The following is a 16032-nucleotide window of genomic DNA, read 5'->3' on the forward strand; positions in this document are numbered from 1 at the left end:
CTCAACATACTTTCTTTCTCCTTATTTTCTCTTATCACATATTCTTTACTATTTTCTCTCTGTATTCCATCTCATCACACACTCTCTCTCATTATTTTCTCTCTCTTCATTATCTTCTCATTTTTTTCATCATTCTTTCTCTCTCTCTCCTCAATCTCTCTTACCATACTCTCTCTATATTTTATCTCATCATACTTTCTCTCTCTTCATTCTCTTCCATCACACTCTCTCTCCTCATTCTCTCTCATCACACATTCTCTACCATTTTCTCTCTTTTCATTCTCTCCTCACTTTTTCATTATACTTTCTCTCTCCTCAATCTGTCATGTCATACTCTCTCTCCATATTTTCTCACATCACACTTTCTCTCTCTTCATTCTCTTCCATCACACTCTCTCTCCTCATTTTCTCTTATCATACTTTCCCTCTCTTCATTTTTTCCCATCACACTTTCTCTCTCATCACATTTTCTCATCATACTTTCTCTCTCATCATTCTTTATCTCTCCTCAATCTCTCTTACCATACTCTCTCTATATTTTATCTCATCACATTTTGTCTCTCTTTATTCTCTTCCATCACACACTCTCTCCTCATTCTGTCTCATCACACATTCTCTACCATTTTCTCTCTATATTCTCTCTCACACACTCTTTCTCTCATTATTTTCTCTCTCTTCATTCTCTCTTTATTTTTTGATCATAATTTCTCTCTCCTCAATCTGTCCTACCATACTCTCTCTCCATATTTTCTCTCATCACACTTTCTCTCTCTTCATTCTCTTTCATCACATTCTCTCTCCTCATTTTCTCTCATCACACTTTCCCTCTCTTCATTTTTTCCCATCACACTTTCTCTCTCATCATACTTTCTCTCCTCAATCTCTCATTTTTTTTCATCACACTTTCTCTCTCTTTGTTTTTTCACATCACTCTTCCTCTCTCAACACACTTTCTCTCTCATTTTCTCTTCTCAATCTCTCCTATCACGCTCTCTCTCCTCATTTTCTCTCATCACACTTTCTTTCTATTTATTTTTTCCCATCATCATTCTCTCTCATCATTCTCTCTCATCATATGTTTCTCTCACATTCAATTTTATCTTCCATATAATTTTTTCTCTTATTTTCCTCTAAGGGTAAAAAAGGAAATTTAAGTTCATTCCGATTGAAAATATTCAACTAACCAAACATTATTTTTAGGAATGATACCTAAGCTCATACTCATTCCCATTTCACAATACTATGATACTCATTCCCATTCCGATTCCTAGGAGAGAACCAAACACCACCTTAATTCTTATTCTCATTTCATCAAAACCCAAGGGAGGGGGTGGATTTCATCCATACCTAAATTTTTGGGTTTCATTCCAAAATCTTGATTCCATTCCCATCAACCAAACACAAGGTTTGAGAATGAATCCATTCTCTCATTCCCAAACCTCTAAACCAAACGCCACCCTAGAGTTCAAGACTCAGTTGCGATGTATTATTGAGAATTTTTTTTATTAGTCAATTAGAAATCAAGAGTTCAAGACTCAGCTATGACGTATTATTGAGAATTTCTCTTATCAAAAATTTCTCTGATATTTTATATAAAAAATATATGCAGTCATGATTCATTTTAGTCTCACATCTTAACACTACAAGTAGAGAAGTTTCTATAAAAATCTTAAGTCAGTGAAGTTAGAAAGTATACTTTTTTGATTTTTTTTTTGAATAAAATCAAATATGATATTAAATTAATTATTTATAAGGGAAAGTCCATTACAAATATTACAAACACAACAAAGAGTTTATCCTCTCTTCTTCCAATTCACAATAAGTTTATCCTCTCTTCTTCTGATTGAGTCGATCATGTTTTTTTTACTATCACAATTAAAGAATAAATTATTTAAAATGGTTAAATAAGGTAAATTTTATATTTTATTAGGTTTTTTATTTATATTTTCCATTTGGAAAAATGTTATAAGGAAAAATAAGATTTTATAATGATTTTTTTCAAGAAAAAAGGGGTGGATTAGGGCTCTTTCAAATATTCAATTTCCATTTTCCCTGAAACTGCCGAAACCCTTGCTCCTCTTCTCTCTGCCTCCGCTGGCTGACGACGATTCATCTTCCTTCTTTCTGGCGGCCTTCTCTTTCCCCACCTCCAATCATGACCTCCATTGACAGAAAACAGAGCATACCAAAATGTCAGGACGACGACGATGCTATAAATACTACATCCATGTCCATAAATGTCAAGCTATGGAAGCCCAAAAGGTCCTTCAGTGTAAAAGTCGATTCATATATTATATTGCAAACGCAACATGTGTGTACAATCGTCGTAAAGAGAGTTTATCCTCTCTTCTTCCCATTCATATCAGTCATGTTTTTTTTGCTGACAAACGAATAAATTAAATTAAGAATTTTATTTTATTTAAAATGGTTAAATATGGTAGTATTTATAATTTATTATTTTTTTATTTTTATTTTTCTTTAGAAAATTGTTATAAGGAAAAATAAGAATTTATTAGGAATTTTTTCGATAAGAAATGGGTAGATTACGGCTCTTTCGACTATTTAATTTTTTATTTTCTAGAAACTGCCGAAACCCTTGTCCCTCTTCTCTCTGTCTCCGTCATTCATATATTATATTACAAAGGTAACACGTGTGCACAATTGCCATGAAGAGAGTTTATCTTCTTTTCTTCCATTGATAGTTGGTCATGTTTTTTTTTACTATCAAAAGAAAAAATTAAATTAAAAATTTAATTTAATTGAAAATGGTTAAATAAGGTCATTTATATAATTTATTAGGTATATATTTTTTTCTTTATATTTTTGTTTGGACAATTATTATAAGGAAAATATGATTTTCTTAGGATTTTTTTTTGGTAAGAAAGGAGATGGATTAGGGTTCTTCCGTGTATTCAATTTTCGATTTCCTTAAAACTGCTGAAACTCTTGCTCCTTTTCTCTCTGCCTCTGCTTGCCCTTGCCCCTCTTCTTTTAGCCTCCGCTCGCCAATGCCGATTCATCTTCCTTCTTTCCGGCTGCTTCTCCTGCCCCACCTCCAATCATGACCTCCAACGATGGAAAACAGAGCATACCTGAACGCCAGGACAACGACAATGACTACAAAGAATACATCCTGTCCACAAACATCGGGCTATGGAAGCCCAGAAGGTTCTCCTGCGCAAAAGTCAATTCATATAGTATATTACAAACGCAACATGTGTGCACAATCGTCATAAAGAGAGTTTATCCTCTTTTCTTTCCATTTATAGTCGGTCATGTTTTTTACTGTCAAAAGAATAAATTAAATTAAGAATTTAATTTTTTAAAAAATGATTAAATAAGGTATATTTGGAAAATTGTTATAAGGAAAAATAAGATTTTATTAGAATTTTTTCTATAAGAAAGGGGGTGTATAGTGCTCTTTCGAGTATTTAATTTTTGATTTCATTGAAACTACCGAAACCCTTGCTCCTCTTCTCTCTACCTCTGCTCGCCCTTGCTCTAAAGGGTACTACTCGGAATTCTGTTCTGTTTCCCCTGTACAAAATTTTGTACAAGCACAGAACTTTTCCTAGCAACCCATGTGTTTTTCAGAAGTTAAACTTGAATTGCAAACAAAACTTAACATTATTAATCTAAGTTTAATTCATGTGTTCATCAGAAGTTAAACCATATTACAGAAATTGATTAAATATCCATTTCAAGGATTGACTTCTAGGTCGTTGGCGAGACACTCGACCTTCTTAGGTATGAGATCATCCACCACTTCCTAGACAAAGCCTTTCAAAGAAATTGAATATTTAAACTTCTTACAGTAACCTTAGGTTTAACTACAGAAATCACAATCGAAGCACAAGATCGCTAGCCTCTTGTGTTGGTATTTCAGGATCCATACAAAGGAAAACTTAAACTAGTATACCGCGGAAACAATTAACTAGTTATACATTTCTTTGTATCTTAAAGACCTCTTGATCTTCTCCTGTATTCCTCTCCTCCTCTTGGACTTCGTGTGGGCGACGATCTTCCAAGACAACACCACCTGAACCACTTCTTTTCCTCCAAGATTTTCGGCCACCAAGGGATGCTAGGATAGGGAGCCTCCTTCTCTTCTTCTTCTCCTCCAAGTAACCAGCCACAAGAATATGAACCCTCTTGATGGCGCCGACCCTTGGTAAAGGAAACAAGAAGAGAAGAGGGAGAGAAGAGGGCCGACTAAACAAGGATTAAGAGACTTAGGTTGTGTTTTTCCATAAGACACCATCTACCTCTCTTTTATAATCCTTGGTGAATGCAAAAAAAATAAATAAATAAAATTAAAACCTTCCTATTATGTGTAGCCGACCCTTATTTGGGAAATCAATTAAGGAAAAATTTTAAATTAAAATCTCTCTTTTAAACCATTGTGGATGACTACAAAAAAGGAAAGATTTTAAAATTAAAATATCTCTTTTAAATCCCTTTGTGGATGACTATAAAAGGAAAGTTTTAAAAATTAAAATATCTCTTTTAAATCCCTTGGAGAATGGCTATAAAAGGAAAGAATTTAAAATTAAAATCTCTCTTTTAAATCCCTTGGAGGATGCCTATAAAAGGAAAGATTTAAAAATTAAAATCTCTCTTTTAAATGCCTTGAAGGATGACTATAAAAGGAAAGATTTTTAAAAAATTAAAACTCTCTCTTTTAATTTCCTTGTGGCCAGCCCCTTGCTTGGGCACCAAGCAAGGCTTGGTTGGCCACCTCTTGGGCTCCAAGCAAAACTTGGACAACCCTTGCTTGGGAACCAAGCAAGGATGTGGCCGACCCATTACTTGGGTAAGAAGTGAACTTGGTTGGATACGAGGCTTTATACATAGAGACTACAACAGGGACCTAGGCGAGGAATTGGTTTTAGCCTCCTGATGGACTTGGGCTTCCTATGCTCAGCCCGAACACCTAACTCAAGTTCATCAATAATAATCCATACCACTAAAGGATTATTATTGAATTACCGCATCAATCTCATATTACAATATGAGCTCCTTATTATTATGAGTGTGTTTAATCTCCCTGTGTTTAAGATATCGTATGCCCATTAATTAAATGAGTTACTGACAACTCACTTAATTAACATCTAATAACTCCAAGAGTAGTACCACTCAACTTCATTGTCATGCCGGAACTAAGTCCACCTGTAGAGTTTACATGACAATTCTTTTGAGCTCCTCAAGGGGGCATTATCATCTTAATAAATAGGACACAGTTTCCTTCTATAATCAACAACACACCATATAAATAATATATTTCCTAACTTATTAAGCCTATTGATTTAACGAATAAATCTCACCCTTTGATAAATTAAAGAAATAAATACTAAGTACATGTGCTTGTTATTATATCGGGATTAAAAGTACGCACATCCATAATAACAGAGGTTCTGTTCTTGTATGCAGTCAGTATAAAAGGAACAACCTCAAATGGTCTTGCTCAATACACACATAGTGTACTAGTGTAATTCTATAATCAAGATAAACTAATACCAAATTATACTACAATCATTCCAATGGTTTGTCCCAATCCATCTTGGTTGTGAGCTACTATTTATAATTTATAAGGAACTGATAACATGATCTTCTATGTGACATCACACACCATGTTATCTACAATATAAATTAAATGGACAACTGCATTTAACTAAATGCAAACATTTGACCAATGTGATTCTCATTTCAAAATAAATGTTTATACAAAAAACTAGGCTTTTAGTATACATTCTAACATGCTCCTCTTTTCTCTGTCGTCGCTCGCTGATGACGATTCACCTTCCTTCTTTCCGACCGCCTTCTCCTGCCCCACCTCCACCGATGGAAAACAGAGCATACCTGAATGCAAGACTACGACGATGACTACAAAGATTACATCCCCATCCACAATCGTCATGCTATGGAAGTCGAAAAGGTCGTCCAACACAAAAGTCGATTCGTATATTATATTGCAAATGCAACACATGTGTACAATCACCATAAAGAGAGTTTATCCTGTCTTCTTCCCCAGTGGCGAATCTAGGGGGGAGTGGGGTATGCTTGAGCACCCCCTTGCTCCCGGAAAATTCCACCAGTATGTTGTAATCCGAGAGCCAACGAGAAGGAAGACAAGCTCCATCTCCCTTCTTTGAGCACCCTCTTCTTTTTTTGTCTGGATCCGCCACTGTTCTTCCCATTTATAGTCGGTCATGTTTTTTGTTGTCAAAAGAATAAATTAAATTAAAATTTTAATTTTACGTAAAATTAAATTTAAAATTTCTCTTATTTTTATAATTTATTAGGCTTTTAAATTTTAAATTTTATTTTTTTATATGGAAAATTGTTATAAGGAAAATAAGATTTTATTACAAATTTTTTCAATATGAAAGGGGGTGGATTAAGGCTCTTTCAAGTATTCAATTTCTGATTTCCCTGAAACTGTCGAAACCCATGCTCCTCTTCTCTCTACCTCTACACATCTTTTCTCCTCTTCTCTTTGCCTTCGCTCACCAACGACGATTCATCTTCCTTCTTTCCGGCCACCTTCTCCTGCCCCACCTCCAATCATGACCTCCATCGATGGAAAATGTAGCATACCTGAATGCCAGGATGACGACAATGAGTACAAAGACTACATCCCTGTCCACAAACGTCGGGCTATGGAAGCCCAGAAGGTCCTCCAGCGCAAAAGTCGATTCATATTTTATATTACAAATGTAACAAGTGTGCATAATCGTCGTAAAGAAAGTTTATCCTCTCTTCTCCCCATTCATAGTCGGTCATGTTTTTTGCTATCAAAAGAATAAATTAAATAAGACAAAATAATAAGAGAATAGAAGGGAATGGTTCTAAGTGGTTGACTTACTTTATATATATATATATAATAAGATTAATAATTTTATGGAGGATTGCTTTAAAACAACTTATTAATGTTGGTGCAGCGGGATCGGCAAAAGGGGAGTGAATTGCCTACAAAATAAGATTATACCCTCCTCAAGACTTTCAACTTAAAATAATAGCAACTATAAAAATAATGAAATAACAGAAAAGAAATAGAGACAGGAAATTTAACTTGGTTACAACCAAGACGGTTGTTAATCCAAGATGGTTGAACAGTTCCACTAGCAGAGTCTCCTTCACTGTAGGCGAAGAAGCTTTTTTACACTTAGAACGCTCACTAGTTGCTAGGAATTGATTACAAAATTGATTGCTTGAATGAATGAATATTTCCTAGCTCCAGGGGCCTTTAAATAACTCTTGAAAATCCTATCTCGAAGGTCTAAGGTGCCTCCAACAAGGTCCAAGGCGTCTCTAACCAAGTCAATTGGATAAAACTTTATCCGATTGCAAACGACAAGTTTTACTGGGTCTGAGGCACCTCAAATGGCCTTGGAGGTGCCTCGGACTGGGTTTGAAGTGCCTCCAAGCTGTCTGAGGCGCCTTAGGCAGTGGAGGCAGCTGAGACGCCTTCAGCATTGGTCTGAGGCGCCTCTGGCTAGCTTCTGCAGCTCCTTTTGGCTTCCTTTCTCCTTCCGAAGCTTCGATTGATTGGGTGATTGTGGCCAACCGAAATAGGGCTCACCCGAACCCAATTTTCGGCCTTTTCCTTGAGCAGTCTTCCATCCCGGCTTTACGTCCCTCGAACATCATGCACGTTCTTCTCGCCCACCGGTGTACTCTTCTGCAGCTTTATCGTCCTTCGGACACACCGAGTCCGTCAGCTCCCTTCCCATATCGTTCTTCTCGCTAGCTGCATCTTCCGCTCGACTTCTTGCGCTCCTAAGCTCCTGCACACTTAGATACAGGGATCAAAAATAAACAAGACCTAACTAACTTGGTTGATCACATCAAAAACACCACGGGGTCTAACAATCTCCCTCTTTTTGATGTGCATCAACCCAAGTTTAAGTTAGGGTAAAAATAGACTAGTAGTAATTTAAAGAAATTACAAAACTAATATTTAAAGTCTAAATTTGCAATTAAACTAAATTGCAACAAGCATAAAATTTAGTTCTGATATTAAAACTTAACTTGTACCTATTTCTCCCCCATTGATCACAGCAAAAATGGGGTACAAGATATTTCAAAATAAATTCTAAGTTAATTATGAAGAGATTTGAAAAATATTTTCTAAAAAGTTCTAAGTCTGTTGAAAAATTTTCTAAGATTTTCCTTAAGTTTTTGTAAAAAAAAATTTAGGTTAAACCAAAAAAAATTTTAACTTTAGAAGACTTTTTAACTTAGGCAAAAATAGTTCTAAAGATTTTCCAAGTAAAAATTTTAAGGAAGAATATTTTCCTAAGTATGGTAAAAAAAAATTTAAAGCATTATCTAATTTTAATTTTAATGCTTTAATAAGAAGTTAATTAAACATTTCCTTTCAATATTTTGGCTTCCAGGTCATGACAAGACACTAGGCCTTCTTGGTTATTGAAGCAACAACCACTTCCTTAGATAAAGTCTCAAAAGAAATTATCTGTTTAATTTTTCTTCTGAAAGCCTTAATTTAAAAAAAAATAGTCTAGAACGGATTTTGGAACCCAATAGAGGTTCCTTCCTATAATGTTATTTAAAAACTTAGGGGGTATATAGTTCCTAGGAATTTTCCTAAGTTGTCCCTGATGTTTTCTAATATAACAATTTAGTTTTCCATAAATCCTTAGTTTCGATTTTGGAAATTTATTTAAGCATGCATTATTTTTCAATTTTTCAATTTCACTTTTTAATTTTTTATTTTCTAAATTTAAATTATCATACATTTCTAGTGAACATGTTTTTGCTAAGTTCAGTTTCAACTCAGCGTTTTCTTTCTCTAATTTTGCTAGATCTTTTGTAAGTAATTTGATAAATTGAAAGGACTGATTAGGAGTGAGATCACGTACCTTACTTACCTTACTTGGTGATGCTCCCCCTTCGTCGCAGCTTTCTTCTTCTTCTGAGGTTCCTCCCCCTTCATCTATGCTCATCTATGAGCTTGAGTCATCTTCGAAGAGATGGTTGGTCATCAGTGCTAATCCTGAGAAGGCTTCGACTTCTGATTCAGAGGATGAAGAATCGTCCCAAGTGGCCTTCAGACTCTTGTGTGTAGAGGACGTCGGTCTTTGAGGCTTCTCCTTGTGTCTTTTCTTCAACTTGGGGTAGTCATCCTTGATGTGCCCTTCCTCGTTGCAGTTGTAGCACCGGACTATCCTTTTGCTACACTGATGCTTCCTCGACTGCGATTTAAATTTATTATTTTTAAGAAATTTATTGAAACATCTTACTAGTAGCGCCGCTTCAATTTCGTCGATCGATGCTTCGGAGTCGGGATTGTCCTTTTCGGCTTGTAGGGCAATGTTGAGGTTCGACTTTTTTACTTGTTTAGGCTCTGGAAGTCGAGACTCGTGAAGTTCGAAGGTAGAAAATAAACTTTCTAGACTACTTACCTCAAAGTCCTTAGAGATGTAGTATGCATCTACTAAGGATGCCCATTCTGGAGTTCTGGGGAAGGCATTGAGCGCGTACCGGATCGAGTCCTGGTTCATCACTTCTTCTCCAAGGTTGCTTAGTTGAGTTATTAGCTCCTTAATCCTTGCTTGGAGTTGCGCTACCTTCTCGCCGTTGTTCATCTGGAGGTTCGTTAACTGGGTCCGGAGGATGTCGCGCCTTGCTAGCTTTGCTTCTGAGGTGCCTTCGTGGAGCTCCAGGAATTTGTCCTAGAGGTCTTTGGCGGAGTCGTAGCTTCCGATCCGACTTACCTCCTGGGGCGGCAGCACGCTGAGTAGGTGAAATTCCGTCTTTCCGTTGGCCATGAAATCGGCCTGCTCCTTCTTTGTCCAGTTGAATTCTTCTTTGTCTTTTGGCGCTGCATATCCATATTTCATTGTTAAAAGTATATCAAATTCAGTTTTAAAAAATACCTCCATTTTTTGCTTCCAAGTAGCGAAGTCTCCGTCGAAATTCGGGGGATGAATGTTCACGCCGGCCATCATCCTGATCTTTGTGCTTCAGTCGGCGGTTAGTCCTTCTAAGACTGTCGGGCTCTGATACCACTTGTTGGTGCAGCGGGATCAGCAAGAGGGGGGTGAATTGCCTACAAAATAAGATTATACCCTCCTCAAGGCTTTCAACTTAAAATAATAGCAACTATAAAAATAATGAAATAACAAGAAAGAAATAGAGACAGGAAATTTAACTTGGTTACAACCAAGACGGTTTTTAATCCAAGGCGGTTGAACAGCTCCACTAGTAGAGTCTCCTTCACTGTAGGCGGAGAAGCTTTTTTACACTTAGAACGCTCACTAGTTGCTAGGAATTGATTATAAAGTTGATTGCTTGAATGAATGAATATTTCCTAGCTCCAGGGGTCTTTAAATAGCTCCTGGAAATCCTATCTCGAAGGTCTAAGGCGCCTCCAACAAGGTCCAAGGCGCCTCTAACTAAGTCAATCGGATAAAACTTTATCCGATTGCAAACAGCAATTAGGTCTGAGGCACCTTAGGCAGTGGAGGCAGCTGAGGCGCCTTCAGCATTGGTCTGAGGCGCCTCTGGCTAGCTTCTGCAATTCCTTTTGGCTTCCTTTCTCATTTTGAAGCTCCGATTGATTGGGTGATTGCGGCCAACCAAAATAGGGCTCACCCAAACCTAATTTCCAGCCTTTTTCTCGAGCAGTCTTCTATCCCGGCTTTACATCCCTCAAACGTCGTACACGTTCTTCTCATCCACCGGTGTACTCTTCCGCAGATTTCTCGTCCTTCGGACGCATCGAGCCCGTCGGCTCCCTTCCCGTGCCATCCTTCTCTCTAGCTGCATCTTCCGGTCGACTTCCTGCGCTCCTAAACTCCTGCACACTTAAACACAGGGATAAAAAACAAACAGAACCTAACTAACTTAGTTGATCACATCAAAACAACCACGGGGACCAACAATTAACTATTATGCAGTGACAATTAAGTATTAGTTGATTAAATTAGACGTCTTTATCTCACTATTTTACTAAGAATCTTGATTATTTATTAACTAATTCTCAATTAATTTAGTGAAGCTCAAAATTAAATTACATTAGTGTCTTTTTTCACACCGAAAATACTTTTAAGATTTACTAGTAATTGTAAAATACCGAAAAAGGGTAGAAATTAATAAGGGGAATTTTTTTTCAGAATTTTTCAGAAATTTTTCGGAGCTCGTACGGACAAGTTAACGTGGATAAAAATGGGGTCCGGAAAAGCTTGTTTAGGCTACCCCATTTAAGCGAGGAAAAGTTATTTTTTTCTTTTCCTTTTATTTGTTTTTCTTTTATTCTTATTTTTTTCCTTACCCCCCCCACCCCCGCCCCCCCTCCCCTTCCCCCCCCCCCCCCCCCCGCGACACCGAGCTGCCCTAACCGCCGGCCGTGACGGTTCCATCTCCTCCCGCGTGCCTAAAGCCGAGACCAAGAGAAGCCGACATTTCTCTTCTCCTTCTTCCTCCCTAAGCCGGTACCACTGCCTTCTTCCCTTTCCTTCTCTTGTGCCCTAGCACCCCTCTTCCTCTTCTCCTCTCCGGCACCGATTCCTCTAGCGCCGATGGTCGAAGTGCCTCTTGAAGTTCAACTGATGCCCGTCTCGAGCATCCCGGAGTTTCTTCTCCTTTGACTACCACCCGATCCTATCCCTTCGGCAACCCAAGCTTCTTCCTCCCGGAGCTCGTTACATTTACCGATCTTACTGTGCTCAGGTAGCAAAGGACCGTGCCCTAGATTCTGATTTGTGGTCACTGCCGCACGGAGCAGTACCGACCATTGCTGGAGATTTTGTGCTTCCGTGCCCTAGCCTCGGTCCACTGCCACCTCTGCACGCGTTTGGTTTCGGACAAGAGCAAGGAGCAAGGAACCGATGCCCTCTTCCCGATCCAAGCCGCCATCTTCGATTTGTTGACGTTAGTAGGCTGTGGTTTCTGCCAGCGGCTAGATTTGGTGACATTGCCGGCAGAGATTTGGTTGCCGATCATTAGAGAGGAAGGGATTTTTGGCACAGAAATGGGGTATGTATGATTCGTATCAGATTTTTATTCTTGTCTGGTCAGTATAACTTAGGTTAATATTGATTGCAGGTGATTCACGGTTCCGATGATCCAGTTTCAACGGTGAACTCCTTGGGTCGTATTCCACCAACAGTAACAAGGCTGTGAATAGAGGTAATGAGTTAACCTTAATAGAGGATTTGAGTCTTGGATCTAATTTTGAGTGTGGTTGAGTTGACACGTTCTTGATACATGTTGTTTTAGGTATAAATTGTTACATATATATAATTTATTATGGAGTGATTTAGGTACGTTTTGATATATGATAAATTATAGTTCATATTTTGAACTTGATATTGGTTAGGTATGATTATTTTGTTGTAAATGAATTATACTGGATGGTTAGGTTGATTAGGGTTTACCCTAATTTACCCTTAAGGATTTTATTTAGCCATTTCTTTGGATTGTAGCTAAATAAAAATATACACATTGATATCACAGGACTTTGACGCGAGACGAGTATCTCGAAGTCGTATTTAGACCAGATTGGACTTTACGATTGGAGGCGGGTACTTTTGACTTTATGTCTTTGATATGCATAGTAGTGAATTTAACAAATAGCAACAATTATGTTTCTTAATTGTTTCGGTTAATCACTACCCGATACCTGTTACATGATTGGTTGATTGCTTGTTTTGCATCTCATGTATTCCTTACCTGTTGATACATGCTTATAGGGGTAGTGATATACCATGCTTCACCATGTTCAGGACCTAGGTTTTATACCTTCAGTGTACCTTTGATTTGATTAGTTGACCTATGGTGCACATTTATATATATATGGATTAGCTCAGGATATTTTGTAGTTAGTGGCATGCACCATTTGTTGATTGCATGCTGTACAATAGTCCGCTCCATTATTGTTGAGCACATCGCCAGTTACATGGATCTGCACACACCACCACTCATGGGTTAGTGGTCAATTCAGGCAGTGTGTGTTGCAGCAGAGACTTTGTTTGGCTCCGTTGGTCCGCTCATGGGTAGCGTGATGCAACGTGTTAGCCGGCAGGGATTCCTCCCCGTCATCGTGTACCAGGAGTTGAGAGCATTGCGCTCCCCCATTTATGATTTGGGGTAGGAGGATAGGTGTACTCCGACAGCATCCCGTCCACTCGGTCACTCATCAGGAGTAGTGACGACACAGTGCACGGTTGTCACAGCCCTACCCACTTGGCCTCACTATTATGTGTGAGATGATCGACTGGCGTCAAGGGTGACCAGGACGCATCATTGGCATCATATGCATGATGCATTTATTGCTTGTATTTGTGTTTGCTGCATTTATATGTTGCATATTGTTTGGATACCTATGTTTGACATACATACAGGATTTCTATACCACTCGGACTGTTTGTCCTTATATCCAGGTCCTGGTTAGTACAGTTTCTCTCCTGTTTACTTCAGTTGCATTTTTATTTTTTTTTATATCAGGAGACTGTACGCATGATTAGTGCTAGATGTTATTTCCCTACTTTGCATATCAGTTGTACCTGCTGAGTGTTGGACTCACCCCGCCTCCATTATTGTTATTTTTCAAGTTGATGCTGTCAGGAGAGAGTTCCAGTTGCTAGTCCCTGCAGATCTCAAAGATATTGTTGGTCTTTTGGTTTTCTTACTTAGATTGTGCTAAACTTGTTCTGGTTGATGGTATAGACATTGTATGGATTTTGTGATGTCGATGGATTTTTATTCGATATGTTTTACTACATGCCTGCCTGGACGGCAGAAGAGGTGAGTTTGTCGGATTTGTGTTTTATGGGTGTAGTGGAGTAGGGTTGGTTTCGAGTCGTGGTATTACTGTTTTGTTTACTTTTATTTACTTATATATAAACTGCATGGATGTTTGTGTGGTTGTATTTTATTATTGTTTTTATTCCAGCCGCATGTGGCTGAGGTATATGAGGATGTAGAAAAGTTTCAGATTGTCCGCCGTACAGGGGAGATGCTGTCGAAATTTATTCGGACAGGGACTCCTCCGGGGCGTGACAATTTAGTGGTATCAAAGATTAAGTTTTACGATCTTTATTTTCATATTTTGGATATTTGGGATAGCTTGATACCAATTTATTTGGTATCAGAGCGCCAAGTTTGGCGATACTTGTTGTTTTTCGTGTTACGAATTTTTGAGATTTAACTGATACCAATTTATTGGTATCAGAGCGGGTTATGTTACCTGCTTTTAGTGTTCTGGATATTTGGGTTAGCCCAAGTTTGCGAGTCAAATTGGGTAGTTATTTTGGATTGCACGGATTTTCCATTATGTATATGTTATGGATTTCCGTTTCGGATTTATATGGATTTCCGGTGATTTTCATGTTCGGAATTTTGAGGTCAGAAGTTGGGGACTGGGCAGTGATGGAGCATCTCCAGACGGCATATAGGTATGAAGTTTAATTTTATAGTTTGTGACATGTATTAGCATTCTTTATTTAGTACCTATCTGGTTGTTGTAACACATATTACATGTGATGGGTTAACCATTGAGCATGGTTGACCTTAATAGAGATCAAGGATTATAGTTTCTGGTGATTTTTTAGATCATACCATCAGTAGTTTTAGCTTCTGTTACTACTAGTAGGAGATGGAGGCACATACCAGCCTCTGCTATTGTTAGCTGGCTAATGGATGATACCTACATATTCCTGTTGACTTAGCCAGTAGAGTTTTTATACTTATATCTTTTGGATATTAGGGTATCCGATACGATGAAAATTAGTCATTGGGGAGTTATCATGTTTGATCATTGTTGAGAATGGTTTGAGGTTGAGGGATACTGTGAGATCAGATATTGTGATATGTTGATTTCTAATGATTATGAAAGTAAATGTTATGTGGTTGTCTGATGATCTATTACTAGATATTTGTTTTGATGATCTATTAGTGGATAATTATTTTGATGATTTATTATTTGGGTTGTCGTTGATGGTGACATAGTGAGTGTCATGTATGATATTCACAGGTTTGATGATTATAGTTGGTGATCAGATATAGATCGGGTGCTAGAGAGTTTACGGTTGAGTGTGCCTATGAATTTTAATAAATCTGGTTAGTTATGGTTAGTTAACAGGATGATAAAATTGATATTTGCTTCCTCTGATATTGGACTATGTGGATAAATAATGATTTGATGTTTTGAATGTTAACTTACTCTCATGGGGAGTAGAGACTTATTCATCTGATATTATGTGGGCTGATATTTTTGAGGATACAAAAAATGAGAGTGGCTTGATGTTCTTGAATTCTGACTTTTTCTTTTGGGTCGTACACATTTATACATATGATTATTGTGGGTTCTAGTAGATTATACTCGAGTGGTTAGGCATACATGTCTGATTGTTTATTGGAGGTATTTGTCAATTAAAAACTATGTTGTGGAATGTGCACATAGTTTGAGTGTTTTATTGGATGTTTCTTATCGATTTAATCTGAGTTGTGATATGTGCAGATGTGTTCGGTGCAATATTTGAGGTATCTTGTTTATTATAGGATTGTTCTGAGTGTATACTCGTGTCGATTATGATTTGTTGGAAGTATTACGTTAATTATACTCTTGGCATAGGTGTATATATGACATGTGAGTGTTGTTGAGGTGTATTGTTGATTATATCTATGTTGATATATGCACATGGGTTCGGTATGCATTATTGGAGGTATCACGATGAATTATACCTATGTTGTGAGTATGTGTGGTGTGTACAAATTGGAGGATTATGTCGATCATACATATGTTGTGTGAATAAGTGTGCCAGGTGTATTGTTGGTAGCCGCATGATGATTCTACTTATGTGGAATGCAGGATGTGGAGTGTCTGCATTATGTCATTTGTTGGATTACCCTGTCAACCCATATTCTTATCAGTGGGTGACTCACTACGATGTTGATAGATTTGTCGATGGATTTGATGTGATTGCTGGATTGTTATACCTTTGGCTGCCCACAGTGATATGTGGTTGAGTGATCTCATGCAGCCTCTAGTTGGATAGTTAGGTGCCT

This window comes from Zingiber officinale, chromosome 3B (genome assembly GCF_018446385.1).
Source record: "Zingiber officinale cultivar Zhangliang chromosome 3B, Zo_v1.1, whole genome shotgun sequence".
NCBI classification, from domain to species: domain Eukaryota; kingdom Viridiplantae; phylum Streptophyta; class Magnoliopsida; order Zingiberales; family Zingiberaceae; genus Zingiber; species Zingiber officinale.